Source organism: Protopterus annectens, chromosome 13.part0, assembly GCF_019279795.1.
Source record: "Protopterus annectens isolate FY-2018-M chromosome 13.part0, PAN1.0, whole genome shotgun sequence".
NCBI classification, from domain to species: domain Eukaryota; kingdom Metazoa; phylum Chordata; order Ceratodontiformes; family Protopteridae; genus Protopterus; species Protopterus annectens.
In genome coordinates, this window is record NC_056747.1 from 1,201,762,360 (window position 1) to 1,201,789,405 (window position 27,046).

Sequence of the window (27,046 nt, forward strand, 5' to 3'; positions counted from 1 at the left end):
GTTCTAACTTCGACCCCTATTCAGCGAACGCTGAAAATAGCGAAATGACAGAAAACCACATTTTTTCCTAGGGAAAGAATTTGGTTGTCCATTTCTGTTTTTTCACTATTTTCAATGCTGTGGTGGAAAGTTACGGGTTGGGTTCAGGTAAGTGTGCAATTGGGTGCAGGTTAGTTGAGTTATGGTTAGGGTGCGGGTTAGCTATGTGTGCGATTGTGTGGATGTGAGGGTTAGGGTGAGTTAGGTGAGTTAGGGTTAGGGCGCGGGTCAGGTAAGTGTCCAATCGTGTGGACATGAGGGTTAGGGCACGGGTTAGGTATGTGTGCGGTTGTGTGGACGTGATAGGGCGGAGTAGGTGAGTTAGGACGCGGGTGAGGTGAGTTTGTGATAGTGACGGACCTTAGGGTTAGTGTTTGGGTTAAGGTAAGTGGAGAGTTAGTGGTGTTTGTACAGTTTAGTGTAGGGTTAGCTGTAAGATTATAGGTGTATGTGTGTAGATTTCCGTTTGTTTGGTGTGTTTGTGTTGTGTGTATGTGTTTCGGAACAGCAAATTTTTTCCCTAGGAAAAAAATTCGCTGTTCTGCATGTTCAATGTTGTCAGCGTTTGCTGAATAGGGGTCGATGTTAGAGCATTCGAAGTTGTGAAACTTCAATGTTCTAATATAGACCTGTGAGAAATATGTTTAGATTAATAATGTGAATAAGAATTATGAATGTTGTAAAGTAGATTACGAAGTGAGTAAAGTTATAAAAGACAGTATGTTAAAATATATGTATGTTTTTGTACTATTTTTAGGTTGAGTCCATTTATTGAAAAGGAGGTAACCCATGAAGAATCAGGCATATGATTAGATGTTATTGTCAGGTGAAGCCTAGTCATTGCAGGGATGGGAACATGTAAATGGCTAAGGATATATACAAACAGCATGTTATCTGCCTGAACTCTAGTTAGTGTAAAGGAAAGAAGAGAGGGTAAGAAGATAGTGAAGGATAACAGCACAATGACAGACAAGGCAGAGTCATTAAAGAGGGGGCAGACTGTAGGTGTTGTGGGGTGTGCATACCCTTCATTAGTATTAGAACATTGAGTAAGGAAATGTTAAGCAGTTGCCATGGAATGCACCTGCATCTTTTACCTAGTCATAGACCCATCATTGCTGAAATGGAAACAAAAGGTTACAGGCAATATACATGAATGCAGTTCAACTCTCTTAATTTTTTTTTACTTCCTATTTGGCACCTTGGATGACTCATAGTTCATATGTGTTTAACCCCAACTAAAGCTGACATCTTATTTTTATGGCAACAATTCTCAGTAGTGAGAGTGTTTATCCTGCTAATGTGTTGCCGTTATTTACCTTCAGCATTGTGCTCAGAATGAATCGCATGACCTAATGACACAATAGTGCACACTGCACAGAAGTATAGAGCACTGAGCTGCAGCCCTGAAGAACAGAGTCTGAATCCCATTAGCAACTGCTGCTATGTAATGGTCTACACCTCACTTAACTTCCTGCACTCGTAGAATGTGCATAGAAACAGATTGTAGCTTAATCAGTTTTTCCTAACTGCAAACAATAGAATAAAATAACAAACTCTAACACTGTGACTACAATAAAATGTTTGACTATACCATTTAAATCAGTGCTTGCTAATGAACTGAAAGAATATGGCAAAATCAACATAAACAGAGGTTGTGATTAATAGAGAGCAATGATACTTTGATTAAAAGTTTCCTAATGCTACAAGCTGTGTAGTTCAGAGGGCAAAGTGGTAGATTCTAGGTTTGGGTTCTTTGAAATACCCGTACTAATCTCTTTTACACAATGAGATTTTTCAGCCAGAGGAACGGGTCACCATGCCATATCTCATTTACAAAATTATTTTTTTTCACATTTCTGTTTTCTTTTTTCTTTTCACACTAGGATAACATTTCAGGCATCGGGTAATTTTCTAGGTTAAGATGAGTGCCAGCAATGACACATAAGTGATTCAGGAGGGCCAAGGGACATATATTTAATTCTACTGGACAGCTGGCTTTGGGCCTCTTCAGTTCTATCGCTGGCTTTGTATGCTGACAAAGAAGCAGTATTTCTCCTCCTCCTTTGAAGGGAAAAGATGAAATACACATACATGGTTTACAGCTTTCCCTGAGCTCCTTGTTGTGAAACTGTGACCATAATACTATTTAACTAACTAGGTATTATCTCTGCCTTCACAGTCCAAGTACCTTTGGCTGCCATGCTGACAGCACAGACTGACTGCTTTAAGTTAGAAAACTAATATTATCACTGAAAATAAAACATCAACATTTTATTTATATCTTTTATATAACCAGGAATTACTGCTAATATTAAAGAAATAGTTTTTATCAATAATCTATAACTAGTCATATCAGAGAATGTGCACATGCAAGATAAAAGTTTAGGCAGGAAGTGCAGCAATATCAAACTCAAGGTTCAAGTTTGACAGTTACACAGCGAATGTGCTTTTTATTTATTTATTTATTTAATATTTGTTAACAGGGAAAGTCTGACTGGATGCAAGTCCTTTTTCAGCGGAGACCCGGGGAGAAAAACTCCACCTAAAAAAACTAATACATACAACAAATAATACATAAAAGTACAGTAGATCAATACAGCCAAATGTACAATAAAATATAATCTTAAGAGTGAGACATAACTAGAAATCTAGAATATAGGACAGTTTGTGTAATTAGAAACATAGATTATAATACAAGTCAAGTTTAAAATTCTAGAGTATAGGACACAGTGTAGTTAGAATTGTACTACTACACATTTTGTGTATGACTATTAAGAGAGACTCACATCTAAATTCAGCTTAGGAAAAACATACTGGATTAACCAGGAGCCCTAGCATGGAAAACATACAGGATTAATCAGGAGTCCTACATGGACATGTCCAGTTGTTGGTTAGGTGGGTTTTTAGTAAAGTTTTAAACTGCAGTGGATTTGAGGCAGGTATTACATTAGAAGGTACAGTATTCTAGACTTTAGCTACACAGTTGGAGAAAAGTGATTCCCCAGCTTGATTGTTAGCAGTGGAAACTTTTATTAGGGATTTATTATTTGAACGTAATGTTCTGGTGCAGGAATAGAAAAGTCAGAATGGCTGCTAGAACCTTTGAATACTGAGTCTGTGAAAATGCACTTGGTTAAATACTACTGTTAGAAAGCAAACTGCCATACAGATGCATGTGTGACTATGCCACATGAACCCTCTCTTATTAAATAGAACAGATGAAGAAATGTTCTCTGGAACAGGAACATTGGCAAATCACTCTGAGAATTTGTCTCTCCATTACAGGCAAGATGCTGTAACACAGCTCAGACACCAGTAGCAAATGTTCTGATTCTGCGTGAATTCCATCCCTTGTGACTCAATCATGTACGATCTTGGTTCCTCATACAAATGTTTCACAAGTCCTGTTCAGTTAAATCTTTTTCCTGTCTGCATCCTCACTATCTCTCCTTCTCTTAATGGACTTTTGGGACAAATGCTTCTTTAGGAGTTGAGCTTTTACTGTTTCGTTGTTTTAGCACTCAGAATGAACAAATTCTTACTGATTGGTAATGTGATTCTGGTTTGTCTGGACATAAGTCTCTGAGCAGGTGAACCAAGTAAATTGTTGTGAGGAATGTTTTTGAGATTAAGCAGATTAAGAAAAACATAGTATTGTCTTGTTTAGATTTTTCCAACAGCTGTTTCGCACTTTGAACTGCACATTCAGCCAAGCCATTAGATTGCAGGTATTCAGGACAACTAGTAACATGAACAAAGTCCCACATTTCAGCAAATCATTTGAACTGCTGACTTGTAAACTGTGCACCATTGTCAGAAATGACTTTGTGCGGACTGCCATGAACAGAAAAATGCCTCTTCAGTATCATAATGACAGTACTGGCAGTTAGGCTAGGAAGTAGTTCAATCTTGAACCAATCTGAATAAGAGTCTACTAACACCAAGTAATGTTGACCATTCCATTCGAAAATATCTGTAGCTACTGTCGACCAAGGTGTTCAGGAATCTGGTTTAGCTGAAGTGCTTCTTTTTGTTGATTTGTTTTATTACTATTAGAAACAGAACAAGCTGAGAGTTACTTCTCAATATCTTTTGAAATAGAAGGCCAAAATACTAGTCCTCTCACCCGTCTTTTGGTAGAATCAGTTCCTGGATGGCCATAATGCAAGATTTTAATATATTCTTCTTGTAAGGATTCTGGAACAATCATGTTTGGATCTTTCATGATAATACCATCTTCCATCAAAATCCTGTCTCTGCAAGGAAAATACTGCCGAACATCTAGTGCTAAACAAGATTGCTTTGATGGCCGTCCTTGACTGATAAAGTCATTGAGCTTCTGGAAAACTGGATCTGAAGCCGTGTGAGTTCTAAGTTCATCAAGATGTGTGGAAGAAAAATTTCTCACTTCTGTTACTTCAAAATCAGGATTCTCATTTTCATGCTGTTCAATGGTTTGTCTGGGTGATCTGAGTAATGTATCCGGAAGATAAAGAAGATTGCCTTTTGTGTAAATCAAGTAGAAATTGTACTTTTGCAATTTTAACATCATAAGTTGCAATCTAGCAGGAGCTATGTGCATTAGCTTTTTCAAAATAGTAACCAAAGATTGGTGGTCAGTTTCATTTTGAATAGGTCAGCCATAAATATAATCATGCAACCTCGAACATGCAAACACAATTGCCAAACACTTTTTTTCTACTTGAGCATACTGCATCTCATTTTGGGTTAGAGATCTGGATGCTTAGGTTACTGGTCTGCCCTCTTGAAGAATGACTACACCTAGACCAAACTTTGAAGCATCACAGGAAATAGTTACTGGTTTGTGAACATCATAAAATCTCAAAGTGGTTGGACTGGCAATTTTCTGTTTCAGGACATCAGATGCTATTTGGTGCTGTTCTAACCAGGACCAGGTTATATATTTGTATGTCAGTTCACTTAACGGTTATGAAAATTCACTCAAGGTTGGACTAAACTTGCCCAAATAGTTGACCATGCCAAGAAAACATTGTAAGGAGGTGAAATTGTCTGGAGCTGGCATTTCAAAAATTGCAGTTTGCGTGAAAGAATCATAAGTAATGTCTTCCAGCCTGAATTTACATTTCTGAGGATTCAGTTTAAGATTCACTTCACAAGCACATTCCAGAACTTTCCTGACATTTCTATCATGTTCGACTTCACCATTGCCTCCTACAAGAATATCATCTACTATTATATACAGGGATAGCCAGAAAAAATTTATTCCATCACACATTGGAAGACTTCGCTGGCAGAATTTCTCCCAATTGTCATTCTGAAAAATCTGTACCTTTCAAATGGTGTACTGAAAGTGGTTAGCAATGAAGATTTTTGATCAAGCAAAATTTGCCAAAATTAACTTTTTGCATCTAAGACAGAAAAAACAGTGGCATTTGGTATGAGGGCAGCAACGTCTTCAACTGTACACATTGGATGATGAAGTTGTTTTAGTCCTTTGCTCAAATCTCTTGGATCAATTCATATTATAATATCATCTGAGCTCTTGTTATGAGGTACCACCATGGAAGATACCCATTCAGTTGGTTCCTCTACTGGACAAATTACTCCTAAATGCACCACTCTGTCTAGCTCAGTTTGATTCTGCCTTGCAGGGCTACTGGAACTTTCCATGCTGGTCTAATAACTGGGGTTAACTTGTGGTCTAACTTCATGGAGTACACAACTGGGAGTTTGCTTAACCTGTCTTCAAAAATATCAGCAAAGTCAGAAAAAAATAGCGTGTGTGAAATTTTCATTGTTACACGTGCTTATATGGTGGACTTCTTTATTAAATGAAAATAAATCCTATTCTCAAACTATCCTTGAGGCTTAATAATGACTGCACTTGTCTCTTCACTATGTAAAACTACAAATCATAGCTGTTTCCTGCAGAATAACATGAAAGCACTACTGAGCCTTTGGTCTGAATTCCTTCACCACAATAAGTAACACGTTTCGCACACTTTGCCAGATCAAGTTTCTTACCAGCTTTTACTTTGGCAAACACATCTGCTGACATAACATTGCACTTTGAACCAGTATCACTTCTGAGATCTACATGTCTTCCATTAATGCAAACAGTACAAAATACTTTGTTCTTTGTCCATAAATCTACTGCATTGATGTGGCTCAACATGCACAGTGTACACACCAACAACATAAAAAGTAGGGTCAGAGCTTTTTAAAAGAATGTACCCCTTTAGATTTACAGAGCCTTTTGAAATTATTCCACTTTTTACATGTGTGGCACTGCTGACCAAAAGCTAAGGACTTCTCATGCTTGGGCTCATGACTACCTCCAGAATTACGACAGCTGACTATGAGACTTGTCACAGGTTTTGCTGAATCACCCCTCTGCTTTACTGAATGTGCCCTGGGTTTTACTATAGCTGCTCTAGCACCCTTAGGCCTGTATCTTTTAACCTCATGCTGCATACTATCAACATTAGCACTGAAAGGCATTGCAAGCATGCTTTTCTCATTCATAAGCATTTTTGTGTGCTTTTCTGTAAGCACATGTATCTGACAAATCTCTATGGCCTTGTTTAAAATTAAATCACTGTCTCAAACCAAAATCTTTCTCATTGCATCATCTTTAATACCACACATAGGCCTGTCTTTTATCAACTCATCTCTTAGATCACCAAATTTGCATGTTTTTGCCTTATTTCTCAAGTCAGTTATATATTTTATTTTACATTTATTTTACATTTATTTTACATTTGTTGACCGGGCTAGTCCAGCTGGATATATGTCCATTTTCAGTGGAGGCCCGGGGAGAAAAGCTCCACAAATTACAACAACATAAAAGGTCAAGACAAAGACAATAACAGTATAATTTGGTACATAAGAAGTTTTAACAATTATAGTACAAGCCTAAGATTATATATTTTATATTTCAGTAGGAAAAAGAAAAAATTTATCTAAGAATAGATGAATAAGAATAATACATTTGTATTAGAAATGTAGTACAAATCTTTATAACATATTACAAAATTAGATACACCTAGTAATTTATGATAAGAGATACCAAGGTCTCACAAAAACCTAAGAAAGAAAAACACTAGAGATCAATAGATAGAGTATAGAAGAACAGCAAACAAGGATGTATTTCTAGTGTTATTTAACACATAGGTTGTGATACTATATGAAGGTGTTTGATCATTCCACAGTATATGCTTATTTACATGAGAAAAAATCCTAAGGAAGGTTAAGCTCACTAAAAATTAGTGAGACAACACAAGATCATGATCATGGAAGGCTAGGAATTGTGGGAGTCTAGTTAATAGTTAGGTACTTAGTCTGGGTTAACACAGGGGCATAGCCAGTGTGATTTGAGGTAGGGTTTAAGCTTGCTTTTAAATAAGCTGACAGAAGATATTGAGGTTAGCTGGCTTGGGAGGATGTTCCAGGCTTTACCTACTGTATTGGAGAACAAGGTGTCACCAGCTAAGTTGTTGGATTTTGATATTTGTACAAGTAGGTTATTAGCTGAGCATAAGGTCTTGAGGTTATTGTAGGGGATGACTAGGGATGTAAGTATGGGTGTATTTTAAGGTAAATACAGGATCTTATGGGCTACTATCAATTGATTGAAAAGTATTAAATTTGGCAGCTCTAACCATCCTAACTGATTCAGATTGATACAGTGATGAGTTCTATAGGAGGACCCAGCTGCAAATCTGGCAATATTGTTGTAGGAGGATGTAAGTTTACTCAGATTACATCTACATATTTTGGTATAGATAGGGGAGGCATAGAGCAAGGTAGAGATGAGGTGGGTACGAGCAATAGTAACCCTGGCTGGAGGTGTAAGAAAGGGTTTTATTCTATAGAGGGAACCTAGTTTCTTGTTTACTATTTTTATAGTGTTATTAATGTGAGGTTCAAAGGACAAGTTGTTATCTATTAGTACCCCGAGTAGTTTGGTGGTTGGTTCAGGAGATATTATAGTTCCATCATTTGAAGTAATAGTAAAGTTAAGTGGGGAGGTTCTGCGGGTGGGGGTAAATAGTATCATTTTTGTTTTTTTGGGGGTTAAGGATAAGACGTCTTTGTAGGAGTCAGTTTTCAACTGTACTAAAGGACATTTGGGTTAGTGACTGAAGTTCTGATTGAGAAGCAGCAGCGCATATGAGTGTGGAGTCGTCAGCGTATTGGATACAGTCAGCATGAGGAATTACAGAATGAAGGTCATTTGTAAAGATGGAGAAGAGTAATGGGCCTAATATAGATCCTTGCGGGACCCCTAGAGTGACTGGGACGTGGGAAGATAAAGTATTTTCCCGTACAGCCTGTTGCCTGTTATGTAGGTATGATTGGAACCACTGTATAGTATGGTTGTCCAATGACAGGTTTTTGAGTGTGTCTATAAGGAGGTGGTGATTCACCATGTCAAATGCTTTGGACAGGTCAATAAAAACAGCTGAGGATAGGGTATCAATATTATGATATTAGGGGAATAGATCCTTCAGAAATAGTTCTGTTAATGAGGATGGATATGGGGTAGGCTATGACTTTAGCAGTTTGTTGCAGGTATTCTGCAGGTAATTTATCAGCAGAGAGAGTAGTGGGTTTAAGTTTCTGTATGAGGTTACAGATAAGTGAAGTGGGCACTGGCTGAAAATGAAATTGATGAGAATTATTGGTAAAGGTTGTTGCAGAGCCTGGGGTGCTAGGGGATAGCTGGTTGGCTATGCTGCAAAAGTTTTACCAGACATTTGATCTCTTGTGTAACATTTATGCCTTTCCATTGTAATATTCAGTTGGGGGTTGCACATTTCTCTAAATTTACACTTCAAGCACCAAGGGTCTTCCCGCATTTCAGCCAGGACCACAAAATGGCGACCTTCCCCAACCCAGCATACACAGCAGGTGCACACACAAATGAACCCTCTCTTTCAATGGCTTCTGACCCAGCTAGACTAAGCAGAATAAATGCTTTTGTATGTGCGTCTTTATCAGAAAAAGTAGCCTGTATGAAAATGTTCTGCTCTTGCTCAAACACTCCAATTTTCTGCAATATTATTATCAAACACAAGTGGAGCAGGTCTGCGAAATCCTTCTACCATGCCAACAAATTACCTTAACATAGTACAGACTTGGCCTTTGTAATTATGTTCAAACATATACCAGGTACTTGAAAAATATTCAACTGCACAACAATCTCTTCAAAATAACTGTATTCTGTGAAATAACTGTACTGTAATACTACACACACTTGCCAACACTTTGCACACTTCAGATACTTTGAATGGCTTTAGTTAATATGAAAAAGAAGCCCATAGTGAAAAAATATGGTAGTTTTCCCTTTCTTTATACATTTTATGCAACTTGGGAGTTATTTTAAGCATTTACATAAGCATTGCGAGTACTTTTATCAATATGTCTCAGTTTTGAACATTTCATTTAATTAGAAAATCATTTTGAACATTTGAATGCTTTGTTTCATATTCATTGAGTAAAAAAATCATTTAAATGAGTTTTAGTACCTGAAATTATCTTTCTGCCCAGTTTGCAAGTCGTTTGAGCTTCGGATGATTCACTTCTGTATATTCCTCCAATTGCAACTGCATGCCTCATAGTTTTGGAGAAGTTTCACTTTGGATCCCATTCTGACACCATGTCACTTGTATTGTGTATTCAAATAAGATGATGAGGCGTGGGTGTTCGTTTAAGTTGTTTACTACACACAAACACATCAGGATGGATGACTGGAACATAAAACCTAAATTAACTAACTGACTGCTGCAGACATACATGCTTTCACTCCGGCTGCTCACTCAAAATGGCACTCTTGCTTGCACATGCTCAGTATTTATATGCACATCCCCATAGAATGGAATGGCTCTTAAAGGTACAACACACACTCTGCTCTAAAGTTATGAAACAGCACCATCAAAAAATAAATAATAAGTTACCTAATCCATGCAAACCCCATTTGAATCCCTTTATTTTTAGTTTGGGAACTAACACTTAAATTTATTATTTTTTTATTACTGCTGATACCTAAATTATAATCCCAAGCCCTCTGCAGCCTCATTTACCTTAACAGACAGCCAAACTGACTGTTTTTCCACACAAAATAATATTTCATTTTAAGGGGGGGATGAAAACACAATTTTATTCCAAAAAAAAAAACAGCTAGTGCCTTGATCATTGCCTTACTTAATTATACCCTAACTGCAAAAGAGGCAACTAATTAATGAAGCACAGACACCAAAAGAATAGAAAAAGGAAAAAGAAATGTCCATCCACAATGAAACAACTATCAAAGTAATTAACCATTATAACACTTCCTAATTAATTCATTATTTAAACCTTCTGGCTGCACTGTTTCAAATGTGCTGCCTTTGCTCTTTACCATGCTTCTTCCATGCAGTCTTCAAACATGTATGTTGTTGTTAGCTATATTTTTTATTTTTATTGATTTACTGTTTTTTAATAGCAGTTCTTTGTTTGAGAGCTTTTTGTTGTTAACTGGCTTTTCAGGATGGTCAATTATTTGGGGTTTGAAGTCTGTGAGGGAGTAGGGATCTGTAACAAGATGTGAGGTCCTGGTGGCCTGCACTAGCATTTTCCAAATATGGAACAGATATGAATAACAGGTAGCTAGCAATTTGATTGGTCAAGTTTTTCTTGACCATTTTTTTAAGTAATCAAGCAAGAATGATGGACAGGGTAGGCATTACTGTGGACATAATGGATTGCCCAGGGGTGCTATGATGCCTGAAGCTGCAGGCAGATGGCCTCTAAACCCCTGGAAGGTCTATTATTTTCCCAATAATGCCCACTCTAGAAGGACATTATTGCTCTTCATTAATGAGCTATCCATAAAATTGCTTCATATGTTTGTTTTTATATATATATATATATATAATTTGTATATATGTCATTTGACACAGTCAGTCATCAAATTCTCCTTACTCTACTGTCTTCCTAAGGACTATCTCCCTCTTCCCTTAACTGTCTTCTTAGTTACCTGATAAATAGGTCCCAAGCAGTGAGATGGTCATATGATTTCTCCTCTTTCCTTACTATATCCATTAGAGTCACACAAGTCTCCTTCCTAGGAGCACTACTGTTTAACCTAGTTACCAATGACCTAAACACAGCAGTCAAAGAGGCCAACATAGTACAATACACCAATGACTTCACTCTATTATCTGCTCTTAGGACACTACCCATGCTCCAAACAATCACCCAGAAATCCTGTTCCTCCATAGAAGCTTGTCTCGACAACTCACAACTACTCCTATATCCAAATAAAAACTAAACTACTAATGTTCACTCCCAACTCTCTCGCCTCCCAAAAATCTACCTATAATATATTGTCATCCAAGACCAAGACAGAGTTGGTATCCCACACTAAACTGCTATGTGTGAGTATAGACCATCACCTGAAATTTGATCTCCACCTTCAGAAAGCCATTAAAAAGACATACCAAAAGCTAAGTTTCCTATTTAGAGTAAAACACAACCTTACTGACTCTGCTAGGCAAAACATATCCACTTCTTTTCTACTCGCAACCCTATTATATGCCTCTCCTATCCTAATCAATCTCAATTCCTCTCTATCATCCAAATTAGAACAATGCTACAATAAAGTAGCCAAATTCACAGCCAACCAACAATATAGATCACATCCCCACTTCTCTTAAAAACATACTAACTGTTCAGTTCATCATTCAAACTTAGACTACTGAGACCTGTATGCTCCACTGACAAATCATTCCTCTCATAACTGAACCTAACAACCATGAAGGAAACTCCCTGAATTTGCTCTGCATTGCTAATAGCTGGAATACCATATGATTACACTTAAGAACAGTCTGCAACCTGAAAGAATGTAGATGCCAACTGAAGCAACAGCTGATAGATAAAAGGCTCAGCACCTGCACCACCCCCTGGGTAAACTGGTACTAACATAGCTATATGAATTTGTGACATAAATCTCTGCTGCTCAAGTAGACAAAAAATTGCCAGCACCAAATTCAGTGTAGAGCATCAAAAAGCATCCAAAAAGCTGATAAGTGAAGTATATAAACTTTTATTGAATATAATAAACAACCCGGACCAGTTTCAGCCAACAGGCTTTTTTTTTTTAGTGGGAATAAAAGAATAGTGACTGTGAAGTGGCACACACACATATATATATATATATATATATATATATATATATATATATAGCATGAGTCATCCAACAGGTTTCTTCCCAAAGTGATCCTCCCAACATTCAAAATGTTTCCTATGTGAGAAACAGAGAAAATAAAACGTTATGCAATAAAACAACCACATAATCACTGTACATTGTGACTGGTAAAATTCAAGTAAAACATATAACTTTATAAATGATCATTCAAGCCGGGTGAAAACAAAGCCCCCAGTTTAATGATCCAATACTTCTCTTTTTTAGTGAGAATGGAGTGCCATCCTTGTTTGTTGGATCTATCACCAAGAATTCTGACCATGATGGTAAACTGGAATCTCTGCTGCACAAAACTTAATGTACTATTATCATAACTATACCCTCCGCTATCATTTCATCTCCTTTATCTTCCTTGTGCCTCCACACTTCCTTTCTTTTGTCTGCTCTAACTCTTTACTTTATCTTCCTATGCCCTAGATTTTGAACAAGTCGTAATAGTAACAGGTATTCTTCCAGAAAAGGGCACTGCTCCATCAGACATTCCTGGTAAACAAATGCCAATAAATAAATAAACAGATAAATAAATAAATCATGTTTCTGAAGTAAAATAGTTCATCTGCTTAATGTTTCAAAGTTGCTGCAATATATATGTAATTGTTAGAGGAAGTATTTTACATCTAAAATATAAGATATGTAAGTACTGAATGTCAATACACACACACACACACACACACACACACACACACACACACACACACACACACACACACACACACACACACACTGGAACTGCCTTCTCATTTTTTTTTCTTGGTTTCTTTTTCCAGCGTGCTAAATGAGATTTGTTTTCGCCTATATTACTCACTTTCCCCTTAGTGAGGGGGAAAGTAAAACAGCAAGTCCTTCTTACTGTTCCTGTAACTACTTTTTCTTTTTTTTTGACTTTTTTATTATTTTATTTATTTTCTATTTACTTTTTTTGTTTTTACACTCACTAAACAGCAAACCACATTTAGCCCAGTCAGATTAATATGCTATTGTGAAGTGGTAGACTTGTTTTTTCTGGATGATGTCTGTACATTAATACCCTGTTGGAGAATGTTCACAATCCAGCAATGTAACAATCTACATTTCCTCATTATCTATGTAAAAATAAGACAGGATTCTTGTTTCAGTAGAAAGTGAGTAACATGAAAATAAAGTTTGCATCAGCATGTTGGGGGTTGCCTCAGATACTCAATGCTTCTAAGTGACAAACACTATAATAAGCATGCATTTAATTTATTATTTAATATAAAGTGACTTTTTTGATTTAGTGCAACAACTCTATTTATTCTGCAGAATACCAAATAAATACAGCTGTTGCAGAAAATCAAGAAATACTGATCTATAACTGATATCCAATCCAGTATTTATTGATTTATTTCTTGTTTGTTGTCCGGGTTTGTCTCACTAGGCTAGTAGCCTCTTTGTAGGGGAGACTCAAGGTGGCATTTATACTAGAAGGGGAAACTTTGGCCAGGGCATTGGGGAACTTCCTCTACACTTTTCAATAGGTGCCATGGGTTCATTTATTGATAGTACTTGCATTTTTGTTAGAGTACAGTAGGGGTATATTTCTGTATCTTTACATGCTTTAGCATGTTTGCATTAAAACTATAATACAACATAAGCATATACACAGCCTATAGGTTGCAGCTATACTGCATGTGCCTACAGAGTCATGACTGTACACTAATGCAATACGAGAAATAGATTGATAGCAGGCTATTATGTCCTGTTGTCAGTGAGTGAGTAATACAGGCTACAGATGGATAACATACACCTCTACAGCCTTACATACACACACAAGTGTGTGCATGCCCACTTTTGTTTTCTGTCACAGAATTTTGATAAAAGCTATATGCATCACAGTGTTTCTCTGCCCAATTAATATTATTATAATTCAATATCACAGAAATGCCAACAGTTGGAAAATTGGGAAGGAAACACTGCTTACTTCAAGACCTTTCTGATATTGTGGATGGCAAGAATCAGTGACATGTATCTTATTCCTCCATCTAAGTTGCAGTTGCCATCAGGGAGTTTAACATTTAAGCAAATTAATTTAGGGAGGTCAAACTGCTTAAAGACAGGTACATATAGTTGATAAAATTTTTAACATGTAGATGATTATTTGCAATCTTAGAAATGCAAGTGTTAATGTCATTTCCACCTGTCTTTGCTGTAATAGTATTATTTGCAGTAATCTTTTTTAGATGTCCGTTGCTGTGCATTTCAAGGATAGCACCACGAGTCTTTTGTTTCATTATTAATAGTTTAATGTACTTCATGTCTGCAATGTGTCAGCTGCAGTTAGTATATTGAGCAAATGATGATGTATAAGAAATATCTATAGGTTAGTAAAATGCAATTAATTCTGTGATTGTGTTTACTGCAAGTACTTTTAAAAGATATTTTTCAGCAACATTTTATTGATTTAAAACAGAATAATGTAAAGACTCACAAACAGAATTAAGTACAGTAAGGCCATTTTTGAGAAATAGTAACTTCATGTTTAACCTTTTCTGCCAGCTATCATATACATTTTTTACAAATTAAAAGAAAATTACTCATTTGCAACTTTTATAATTCTGTGATTATATACCATTGTTCTCAAATGTGTTATGCATCATAAGTATAGCTCACTTGCCCATATATACTGTAAATATGCAGACTTAGTTGTTTCTACAAACACTGTTATTTATTTATGTTTTCATTTACTGGACCAGTGGATGCCTACATAAGATAATGTCTAGCAAATTATAATTCTTTTTCTAGCTAATGTTAACATTGAGCAAAATATTGATACCTGAGGAGAGGTGATATCTTTAGGTAGTGATACTCCTAAGCTCTAATAGAGGTAGTTGAATTTTTTATATCCCCAGAGTATATAACAGGTGTGCTTTACAACTTGCCAAAAGTTGCTTAATTTCTGGCACTCTGTATGTCTCCAATAGCCTGCCTCCCTCTCTGGGCAGCTCCAAAATATATCAGGACTGGTAGTTTGGTAGAGTATCTTATTTCGATATTACATTCTGTAAATTACATAAGACACTTGCTTGAGTTGCTAAGTATTTTGCATAAACACTGCACATTTCTGAGCGCACCCTGTATCACATGTCTGGGCGTTATGCTTTCACTGCTGGTTTCCTCTCTCCATTGTAATTTGGACAAATACACACGAAATAGATGAGAAGCTAGATTTGGGTGCAGATACCATCTATGTTTGAGAAGCAGCAGAAGTTTAGCCAAAAATCATGAAAACTATCTGGCACATTAAAATAAAACCTTATGGTTGCATACAAAAATATGGAAAAAAAGAGCTAAAGAAATTGTACATGACAAAACAACTTTGAAAAATATTTATAGTATAAAACTTTCGGAGAACATGGTTTACAAACTTTTCCAAAATAATAACTGTAACATTATAATTAAAGAAACTTATTAATGGTCAAATGTTACACTAATCATTTATGCAGGGAATAGTAATCAGTTGAAGTTTCGGGATCCACTTCGGTGAGTCCTGAAATATGAAGACTGAGTGGAGAAAAAGTCCAAGATGGCTATTTCTTGCAATATTCCATTTACTCCAAGTTATGCCAACCTTGGAATTGGTATTAATTTAATGTACATATATATATATATATATATATATATATATATATATATATATATATAGGGGTGGTTGCCTCCAAAGTCCCCTTCCAAAAAAAAAACAAGTTTAATGGAGAAACGCAATATTTTGATATTCCCTTCCCTCTTGCACTTTCTTTCTTTATTTTCCAATGCAGAATACTAAGGAAGCCCAGTAAAACAGAGTTTATCTATTAATGCAGTTTACTAATAGTTAAATATTACAGGAAATCAATATGCAACAAACATTTATGCAGTAATTATTTGAAAAAAGGACAGCATTAACTAAATGTTATAATATCACAAGTGATGAAGTTAATGTTAATATGTTGTAAATATACTAACAAATGGCAACTTGATCAAATGTTGAAGAGTAAACAAAATACATTTTTGGGAACTAACATCAATGATGATCAATTTCAACAATTGGCTTAAGTGTTGGTGTCATTCAAAGGGGATCCAATGCCTGTCAGCCTGGGATGACATGCTCGACAAGCCACGATACTTCGCTAGGGACGGCTTGCACCTGTCACCCCTGGGCTTTCGGATATTGGCAAAGGCTCTTGCTACCCCCATAGTGCCTTTTTTAGGCAAGGCTCAAAAGACAAACCCAACTCCATAGGTATCACAAGGGATAAGAAACTAAGAGTAATGCTATTCAACACCAGAAGTCTAAACCTCAAGATGCACGCACTCGAAACTCTCCTTAGCATGGAGAACATTGATATCTGTGCAGTAACAGAAACCTGGTTCAAGGCTCCTGAGAGCACCCCAGCACTACCAGGTTATACCACATACCATGCTTTTCGGCCCCAAAACTTGGACCAAACCACAAAAGGAGGGGGAGTATCAATATTCATCAAAGATACCCACACCTCAAGGTTGGTAGCACAGCACGAAGCATCATTGACTATCCATGTGCAACTAACTGTGGGTAAAACTGCCTTCCAGTTTATAGCCTGTTACAGACCACCCTCCCAAACACAGGAACCCCACTTGGCCTTCCTGAGAATACTGGACAATATGAAGGTCTCTCCAAACACCATTATATTGGGCGACTTCAACTACCCAAACATAGACTGGGAGCATTACTCTAGCTCCAACACCCTAGCCCAAAGGTTCCTAGAATTTATAAACTCAAATGCTATGGAACATCTTGTTACCACTCCCACAAGAGGGGAAAACATACTGGACCTGATCATCACCAACATGGGGACACTATGCTCCAGACCAGAAGTGTATCCCTGGTAAGATCAGACCATAAACTAATCTCACTGGATATTCACATCCCGACCCCACCCCCTGCCCAGAAAACCACAGTGAAAAACTTCTCTAAAGCAAATTTCACATGCCTCAAAACCGAGGCGAAATCCTTCAAAGCCCCCGGGCCTGTGGAAAATACGGCCCAGACCGCAGAATCCTTTATAAATGCATTCTATGAACACCTTCAAGAATGCATGGATCATGCAATCCCAAATAAAACCAAGACCCAATCCTCCAAAGGCAGACGTCCTGTCTGGTGGACCCCAGCCATAAACAAACTATACAATAGAAGGAGGAAGCTACTACATGATAGAGCAAAATCCCAAAAAGGGAAGGCATCTCTGATCAGTATTAGCAAAAAACTATGGGCACTCATAAAATCGTCTAAGGCCAGCTTCGAGAGAAAAATTGCACAGGACACTAAGGATAATCACAAGGCTTTCTTTAGTTATGTTAGGAACCTGGGTGGGAATTAGTCCAAAATGACAAAAAATACACCGAGCCCACAGACATTGCCAACATCCTAGCTGACAGGTTCAGCGCAAACTTCTCCCCCCTCTCCCCACCAAAAGGGCAAATATCTATCCCAACAGAGTGCTGCCCCCCTGACATCTCAGATGCTCAGGTAAGAGCCGCCCTCTCCAAAGCAAAAAACACAGCATCAATGGGACCAGATGGTGTCCCGGGCTGCGTCCTACATGAACTCCAAGAAGAGCTAAACCCAAACATAAAACTACTGTTCAATCTTAGCCTTTCTACAGGATATGTACCCAAAGAATGGCGTACAGCAACAGTGGTCCCTCTCCACAAAGGTGGTGCCTCAATGGATCCTGGAAACTATCGCCCCATAAGCCTGACTAGCTTGGTCTGCAAAGCTATGGAAAGGATCATCATGGACCTCATAAATAAAGATATTGGGGACCTACAGACACTGGATCCTACCCAGTTTGGCTTTGTTAAGGGCAGATCCTGCCTCTTAAACCTGGTCAATTTCTTTGAAACAGTCAACAAGGCCATTGACGAGGGGAAGGTGGTCCACACAGCCTACCTGGACCTCGCAAAAGCCTTCGATACAATACCCCACTCAGGCATTATAGATAAGCTCACCAGCTTTAATATAAACCCCTATGTCACTAGATGGGTTGCAAACTGGCTCAAGGACAGAACCCACATGGTTAGAATTGCTGGAGCCATGTCAGACTCCAAACCAGTTACAAGTGGCATCCCACAAGGCTCAGTCCTGGGACCTCTCTTGTTCGGTATATATTTCTCGGTGGTACAGGCCAACACGGAAGGACTGTGGCTTACCAAGTTCGCAGATGACTGCAAACTGGGCGCCATAATCAACTCTCCAGCCGACACAAGCATCCTCCAAAAGGGCCTCATAGAAACAGACAACTGGTGCCAGAGCCATGGCCTCAAGCTAAACGCCAAAAAGTGTATAGTCATCCCCTTTGGCAAAAACAAAGTGCCCACAAATTACCACATAGGTGGTAATCCATTAAGTACAGAAGAAGTCATTAGGGACCTGGGGACCCAAGTTGATAGCAATCTCTCATTTGACAACCACGTGGCCAAAGTGGTTAGAAAAACATTTTATATAGCCCACCTAATCATGAAGGGATTCACATCTAGATCAGGGAGGTCATGCCTCTTTACTCATCCCTCATCAGGCCCATAATTGAGTACAATGCCCCTTTTGGGATGTACCTTACCAGTCACCTGCAGCAACTGGAAGGACCCCAAAAGTACCTCACCAAGAGGATCAAAGGGCTCAAACAGATGCCATATGCTGCCCGGTTAAAGAAACTCCAGCTCTACTCAGTGGCATACCGCCTGCTCAGAGGCGATCTGTGCCTGACGTATAAAGCCATGTCCAACCCGGAATTAATGGACATGCTGCACCTCAGAAAATCCAAATCCCATCGAGCTATGCGCTCGAGAGACTTGAACCTCAGCACTGAAATAAATAGGACATGCTGGAGGGACAGATTCATAACCCAGAGGCTCCCTTCACTCTGGAATAAAATCCCAGTCCAGGTTAGGCAGAGTCCCACATTGACTCTCTTCAAGAGGAATCTTGATGAGTGGATGGGAGATCGTAGGTTTACCCCGGCTATCACTTCTGTGTCACTGTTAGACAGAGGCACAGTATACTAACCTCAAAAAAAGGCATAGCAAAATTAATTTAAAATGGGTGGCGAAAGCCAAACACACTCTGGCTAGGCTTATAAATGCCCTAGGGCAGATAGCCTAGTATGAACCTATGAACCTATGAACATGTCATAAAAACAAAACATTTCAGTTTTACCATGCCAGTCATTACCAAGCGATATAGAAGTATTTCATGTGAATAGCAGTTACTTAAATAAAAGGCCAATCAGTATTTTGGAAAAAAAGAAACTTTATTTGCTGCATAAAAGCAAAATGAAGCATTTTTCACAATCATTAAATACATATTTATAACGATATTTCATGCTACTTCTGACTGCCTCGTCAAACAAATGGGGACAATCAGCATTTTGACTCTAGAACAGTTAATAAATGAGTATATTAGGGCAGCATGTTTTTTTAATGTTCTTCTTAATGTAGTATTTAACTGCATCTTTTCTCAACTCATTCATGCTTCTAGCAACTTTTTGTATTATTCCATTTAACATCCATAGCTCCGTATGGTATTGTGACATTTCTTAGAGCTAGCTAGCTCAACTGATTGACTTATTAATTAATAATAGACAGCATACAAAAGTCAACGTGTAAGTAACAAAATGGGGTAAAAGATGTTGAAACTGGGGATTCAGTATGGCGGCATAATGTACAGATATGTCCCTGCTCCTATCTGCCCCAAGGTTAAATTAAAGTTGGGAAAAAAACTTGCTTGAATATGTTATTATTTCGTTGTGCTAGGTTGTTGGAAGGCAACTGTTAATGTCCAGAAAGAAAACAAAACACTGTGCACAGGAGAGAAAATCACAGCCGCTTAGTGGCAGTGTCTGCTGTCTTCAAGCTGCCAGTTCCTGTGATAGAAATGAGAAGTGAGGCAATTAAAAACATGGCCGTGTTATTCTTAGAACATAAAAATCAACACAATGGACTCGAAAATCATCAAGCTGTTTGACACAGTACCAGAACATGTCAAGGTTAATAAAAGAGTGGGGGAGGTTGAAGAGGTTTTCGTTGTTCTAGGTGTCTAGTAAAGGGTACCAGACAAGCTTGATACAACAGGATGCTACACTAAAAGTGATCATCAGAAAACTGGTTGACTTGGAGGATCACTCTCAGACAGAAAACCTTTGTTTTATTAGCATACCTGAATCAGTGGCAGGTGGTGACTGCTTGCAGTATATGAGAAGTCTCCTTTCTAAGTGGACAGGCCTTTCACGGAGGCAGCTGCAAACAGAAAGGGCTCAATGGGTATTCTCCTTCATGGCCAGCAACAGGAAACAGCCAAGGCAGATAATAATTAAGCTACAGTCTTTTCATCTAAAGAAAAAGTCGCCGTTGAAACTGTAACAGAGGGGGAAAATTCTGAAAGTTGGGGAAGACAGAGTTTTTGTTGACAATGACAATCTGCAGACCACTAGGCAGATGTGAAGAAAGTTTATTTCAGCCGTTGAATTCTGCAGGCACCATGAGATAAAATTTAGACTCTTATTACCTGTTTTATCTGCCTGGGTCTAAGTTGTACGTGGACCCAATGGATATAGTGGAAGAGCTCAAAAGTTCAGCCTCCTAGCCGTAGTCCTTGAAGGCTCCTGAATGATTGGTCTTGGGCTCTCAATCCTTAATATGGGAAGCACTGAGGACTTCCCCCTCCCAGCCAAGTCATTCCCCTTTTTTGAAAATAAAGTGATTGATTGTCAGAGGGAAATAAAGGATTTTTCAGCCAAGGTTGAGCAGTCAGTAGAAACAAAAAAACGGGACTACTACAGAAGTGGTGTGCTTGAATGTAGATTAAGGTTGGACTATAGGGAACACTGTCTAATTCATGGTGTCAGTCTTCACGTGGACAATAGTGTGCAACCTCAACATATGTTTTTCCTTTCTTTTAATATTCTTTTGGTTAAGCTGAACTAAGTGGTATTCCTTGCACAAGTCTGTCTTGTATACAGCTCTAAGCCCCTTTCTTCATAGATTAAGATGTACTTCCTAGGAATTAGCTTACTCAAGGTCGTATTTTCTTATGTGCATAAACTAGTTAAAAGGCACTCAGGGTGGACTGAAGTAAGCTGGAGGTGTGCATCTCCTACCATTCCAGTGAGGGGAAGAATGATTCCATTGTAATTACTGTGCAACAAATGATCTTCAGTCTTGAGTAGTGAAGCACTAACAGATAGTGGATGGATTAGCATCTACATGGGATACTGTTTATAAGTCATACTGTTCAGACCCATCCATGCATTATTCCCAAGTAGTTAACAACAGCCACTTTCCTACAATGTCTCTTCTTTATTTAACTATGAAGGGTTGCTTAATTTGGTAATGTAAGTTCATTCTGTATGCATGGGAGAGCAGGGGAGATACTGGGTGCATGAGTCTTCTTTATTTAACTATGAAGGGTTGCTTAATTTGGTAATGTAAGTTCATTCTGTATGCATGGGAGAGCAGGGGAGATACTGGGTGCATGAGTCTTCTTTATTTAACTATGAAGGGTTGCTTAATTTGGTAATGTAAGTTCATTTTGTATGCATGGGAGAGCAGGGGAGATACTGGGTGCAGGATGCATGACTATGTGGAAATGGTTAAAAGCAAATGCGTGCGGCAGTAGGTGTGCTACTTAGCACAACCATTATGTGAGAGCTGTTTGACCTTAGGACACAAGGTCTCATCAAGGTAGGAGGGATACACTATTTGTGCATTACGCTTTTGGGTTTTAATACTTTTGTATGTAATGTAATTACTGTGAAGTTTAAAAGGAGGAGTTTTCAGTTGTAGGTTGAAGAGAATTTTAATGATAATCTCAGGACATATGTGGGGGTTAGAGGGTATTGACTAGACAAGAGATTGATATTGGTGACTGTACATCCCCCCTCCCAAATCAGCTCAGTTGGAAATTAAGAATATAGGCAAAATTATTGTTTTTTTACCAGTGCATGTTACTGTTGGAAGAAAACTGGAATTTACTGTGTACTAAGTAGGAAGGTTTGTTCTGAGGGATATGGTAAGTTGCTTTTGAATGTCTGTGGTCCAGAAGACCCTAATCAAAGGTTACATTTAAGGAGAGAACATATATATTTCATTCAAGATTTGCCAGGTGAATATGTTTTATATATTGTAGGAGCATTTCTATATACAGTAGTTTATGGAATCAGGGTTCACACATTTACTATGTCTGATCATGTGCCAATTACCTTACAGTTTTGAGGGGAGGAGTACTTGTTGACCATGCATCACTGGCAATTTCTAACTTATTTACAACAGAGAAAAAAATTCAGAGTGGTCTGTGAAAAACCTGTTCACACTTTTAGATAGTTTGGACATGAATATGGATAGCTGTGTGATGCAGTGGAACAAGCTGAAACATGGCTTTAAATATAGTGAGCTGGGGTCCAGGTGTAGGAAAGTTGGGGGTTAACTAAAAAGGGTATAGGGCTGGGATAACTAAAAATAAAAGCTATTCAAAGTCTGGATAAGTGATGCTGATGAGGTGCAAACTGAACTGAGCCAGGCCGAGGGAGATTTGTATTATAAAATATTGAGAATAAACATATCTTTTGGTTCTACTCATTTTATACATGAGGCAGGTGTGCTTTTATCAGCCTGAAGGGGGGATATGGGCTAAAGCAGAGAGGGAGTTAAATTATTTTATTTGGGACAAAGACAAACCTAGAGTGTGGTGGGATAAGATGATATGGTAAAGGAGCAGGAAGTACTAGGCCTCTTGTGCCTGAGACAATATTTTCAAGCAGTGCAGGTTAGATTAATCTACATAGCATAATGGAGGGTTACTCCTCTAATGTGAAGTCCATAATGTTAGCATATTCTGATCCTGGGTTTGTCCCCCTAGAATCACGTTTTGGAGGCAGTTTAACAAAAACAATTAGGGCTTATTTGCAAAGCATTACATTTATAAATATGTCCTGAATATTTGAAATAGAAAAAAAAAATGTCAGATCTTGGGGAAGGGAAATTTACAATGCAGGGATGGACAGGTGGATGGGGGGGTGGGGGGTAAACATCCTTAGCAAGCCTAAGTTGGAAGAGAAGAAATAAGGAAACAAGATACTGGGAGCAGCTGCTCTATAATGCTAAGGTTGATTTATCCTTGGGATGATGCTTGGAGTCTTTTGTGCCTTAGACTATTGGATTACAAAGCATTCCAAGGTTTAGTGCAAGGACAAAGGATCTCCATAGGGGAACAAAGATCAGGGGATGAATCATCACTCCAAGTTAAGCTGCTGGTCAATACTATAACTCAGCAGCCATCCAACAAGACGTTTATTTCTAGAGCATATATTGTATCATGTAACAGTAACAAAAGAATAGCCCATAAGATTAAAATAAGTTAGTTAAATATCTAGCAAGGCTGTTTACTGGAGAGCAATGGCTAAATATATGCAGTGCCATAGATATGTAACTAAACCGAGAGCCTTCAGAATCTGTAGTTGGAAATGCCTCCAGAAGTATTTTTATATTCCAGATAGGGTTTATAAACTTTCCCCACAGATCCCCCGCCACCAGCACCACCACTTGATGGAGGTATGCAGAGGGCATTATAGCTGACTGTGAACATTTCTTCTGGGGATGTCAAAAACTTCATCAGTTCAAGACAGACTTCCAAACTTCAGTAGAGTATGCAACAGGGAATTGTTTTACATTAAGACCCTGCTTTTGAATTGGATTGAAGACATCAAGGTTTCAATGTCTTGTGAACTGATAATAAGTTTAATCATACTATTGGCCAAGAAGACAGTCAAAAGAAAATGGAAGTCGTGTCTCCAGACAATGATTCAAGATGTTCTCCAGCTAATCAAGGAAATAAGGGACAGGGAAGTTAGAAATGTTTCTGTGAAGATAAGTAAATTCCATACGAGTAAGTGGACTTTATGGGACAGAGACAACCAGGATAATATTGAAAGCTAGCAATGGTTATTTATTTATTTATTTGTCTTTGTTGACCAAAATAATCTGACTGAGCGAAGCCTATTTTCAGTGGTGTCTCGGGGACAGAAGCTCCATCTAATTGTATTCTACATATTATTTATATGGGTCTATATTATGTTAGTGAAATGGCATTACAGCGAACGCCATTTTGATGACACATATAGACCGAACTCCTAAAAGAGGGAAACCCCAGGTCACTGATCTTTTTCCCAGGGAAAAAAATCGGTAGACCAACAAAACACAACACAACACTTAAAACATTACAAAGTGGGGGGCTTTGCTCCCACACAACCATTATGGGGGGCTGTGCCCCCCACATACCCCCCTAACTAAATATACCAACTCTGAGATCGCACTACAGTGCGGTAAGGGCAATGCCATGGCTTAGGCCAAATGATTTTTTTTCCTGGGAAAAAAATTGCTGACCTGAACTATTGCTCTTTTAGGAGTTCGATCTATATGTGTCGGCGAAACTGCATTCACTGTAATGCCGTTTTGCTGACATAATATAGACCCTATTTATACTAGTACAATGTTCAATGGCATACTATATATACATGTACAATTTATAGTGACATATTTTGCTGTCAGTTTTGTCTACTACATTACTACATGTAGAACTTTACAAGTTGTTAAGCATTATGTCATTAGCAACATTTGTGTAATTGCTAGTCATATTACAGAATTATTTTAAAGGTTTAACTTTTATAGCATAGGATGTATCTAGATAAGCACTGCAAGGAGGTACAGACATTTTGAGAGTATACCTAGACTTTAGTGGGGTAGAGGAGATTTGAAGTTAGAAAAGATTTAGGTGAAGTGAGAAAAGGGAGAGAGAAAGAGGTGTGTACGATTGGAAGGGGAGTAGCTTCAGACTGCACACAAAGATGGAGGAAATGTTGAGCTGCTGGACAGTCAGCCTGGTGCTGACCACCAGCATGACCAGGATATATTCAGATGTAGTTTGAACAAACTTTTACAGTGTGGTAGTTTGTTATTGAGTTTGATATGTTCTGCGATAGTATTCCATGTTTCAGATGTAGCAGAAGTAAAGTTAGTCTCCAGTTGAGTTATTTGACTTGGTTGTTTTTAATAAGAGCTTGTTGACATAGTAGAGGTCACTTGAAAGAGAGTAAAGCAGGAAGATATTTTTAGTGTGGGGCATTTATCTGGGTTGTAAATACATTTATATGCAGATATTAATTGTGGACGTTTTGGGATGTTGCTTAGTTCGAGCCAGATAAGGTGTCTCAAAGCTTGATTGTGCTGGGTTGTATTGTTTGGCTCTATATAGGGGAGCCCAGTTTCTGATTGGTCTTTTTATGGCTAATAAGATATGGTGGTTAAATGTGCGTTTTTTGTCAATGACAATTCCTAGAAGTTTAGTGTGTGCAAGTATTTCGATGATAGTGTTTGCTGATGTAATTACTAAAGATTGCTTTTGGTTATGATATTGTTTTGGAGTAAGGCACATTTATTTTGTTTCGTTAGGGCTAGGGAACAGGCATATGTTTTTTAGCCAGGTTTCTATAGAGGCAGAAGAAGTTTGGTTAAATTCCTGGAATTTGTAGGGAGTTAAGAGCTACACGTATTAAGGTTGAATCATATGTTGACTGGATTCATTGCAATTTGTGTGGCAGTATGGAGTTTATTTATAAAGGTATTAAAAAGGAGTGGTAAGATGATTGAGCCTTATGAGATTCCTATGGTGACTGGTTGAAATTGGGAATACCCCTGTTACCATTTGAATGCTAGTTTTCTTTCAGACAGATATCTAAGGAACCATGTAAGGGAGTATTGGGAAACTCCGACCAAAGCAAGCCCAGCTATTAAATGCTGATGTGATACTGTGTTGAATGATTTAGATGTCTATAAACATTGATGACACAAATTTTCCTTTATTTCTAAGTTGATTTATAATGTTAATAAAATGCAGTAGAGCAGTGGTTGTACTGTGATGGGGTCTGAGTTGTATGGATACACTTTTCAAGGATTCTTGAGAGTGGGGAGAGGATAGCTACGGGTCTATAATTGTTAAAGTCAGTTGATGTAGCCACTTTTAGTAATGGAATAATAAAGGAATGTTTTCAGATGGCAGGAATACATTGCTCAGATATGGACCTATTTACCCGCACAGAGGTGCAGAAAGCAATGGCATCAACAGCTAATTTTAGATTCCGATGGCAATTTCTCAGCTGCCATGGTGGTAGGTTTCAATTTAAATAGAAGTTTTTTTATAGTAAAGATAAGTACAGGGATGAGGTTGAAGTGATGGGAGAGATCTGGATTTGTTAATGGGAAAGATATAGAAGTAGAAGGGTCAATGTTAACTAAGGCCAGTATGGAATGCAGACAGTAGTTGCTGAACTGGGAGGAGCTTGATTCAGTTTAGTTACTGGTTGTTGGGGAAGGAGTGGTAACTTGACTAGGGTGCAGTAAATTATTTAGGGATGACAATAATTTTTTTTATGTTTGAATTGGGGATTATTCAGTAAATTTGTTTTCATAGTGTGATATAAAGTTTAGTAAGGTTTCATAGGTGCCTAAATATCTGTATTGAGTTTTGTGTCATACGTTTACTGCATTATTTTCATGTTTTGTTATGTTCCAACATTAGTTGTTGTTTCCTTAGCTAGCCATGATGCAGAGTTGGATTTAACTCTTTTATTGTGGGCTGGAGCTAAGTCATTAAAGATTTTTAGGAAAATGCCATTGAAGTGGGAGACTGCAGAATCTAGAGATGTGGATTTTAGTATATTCCAAATAAATTAAAATAGTATTTTAATTAAAAGG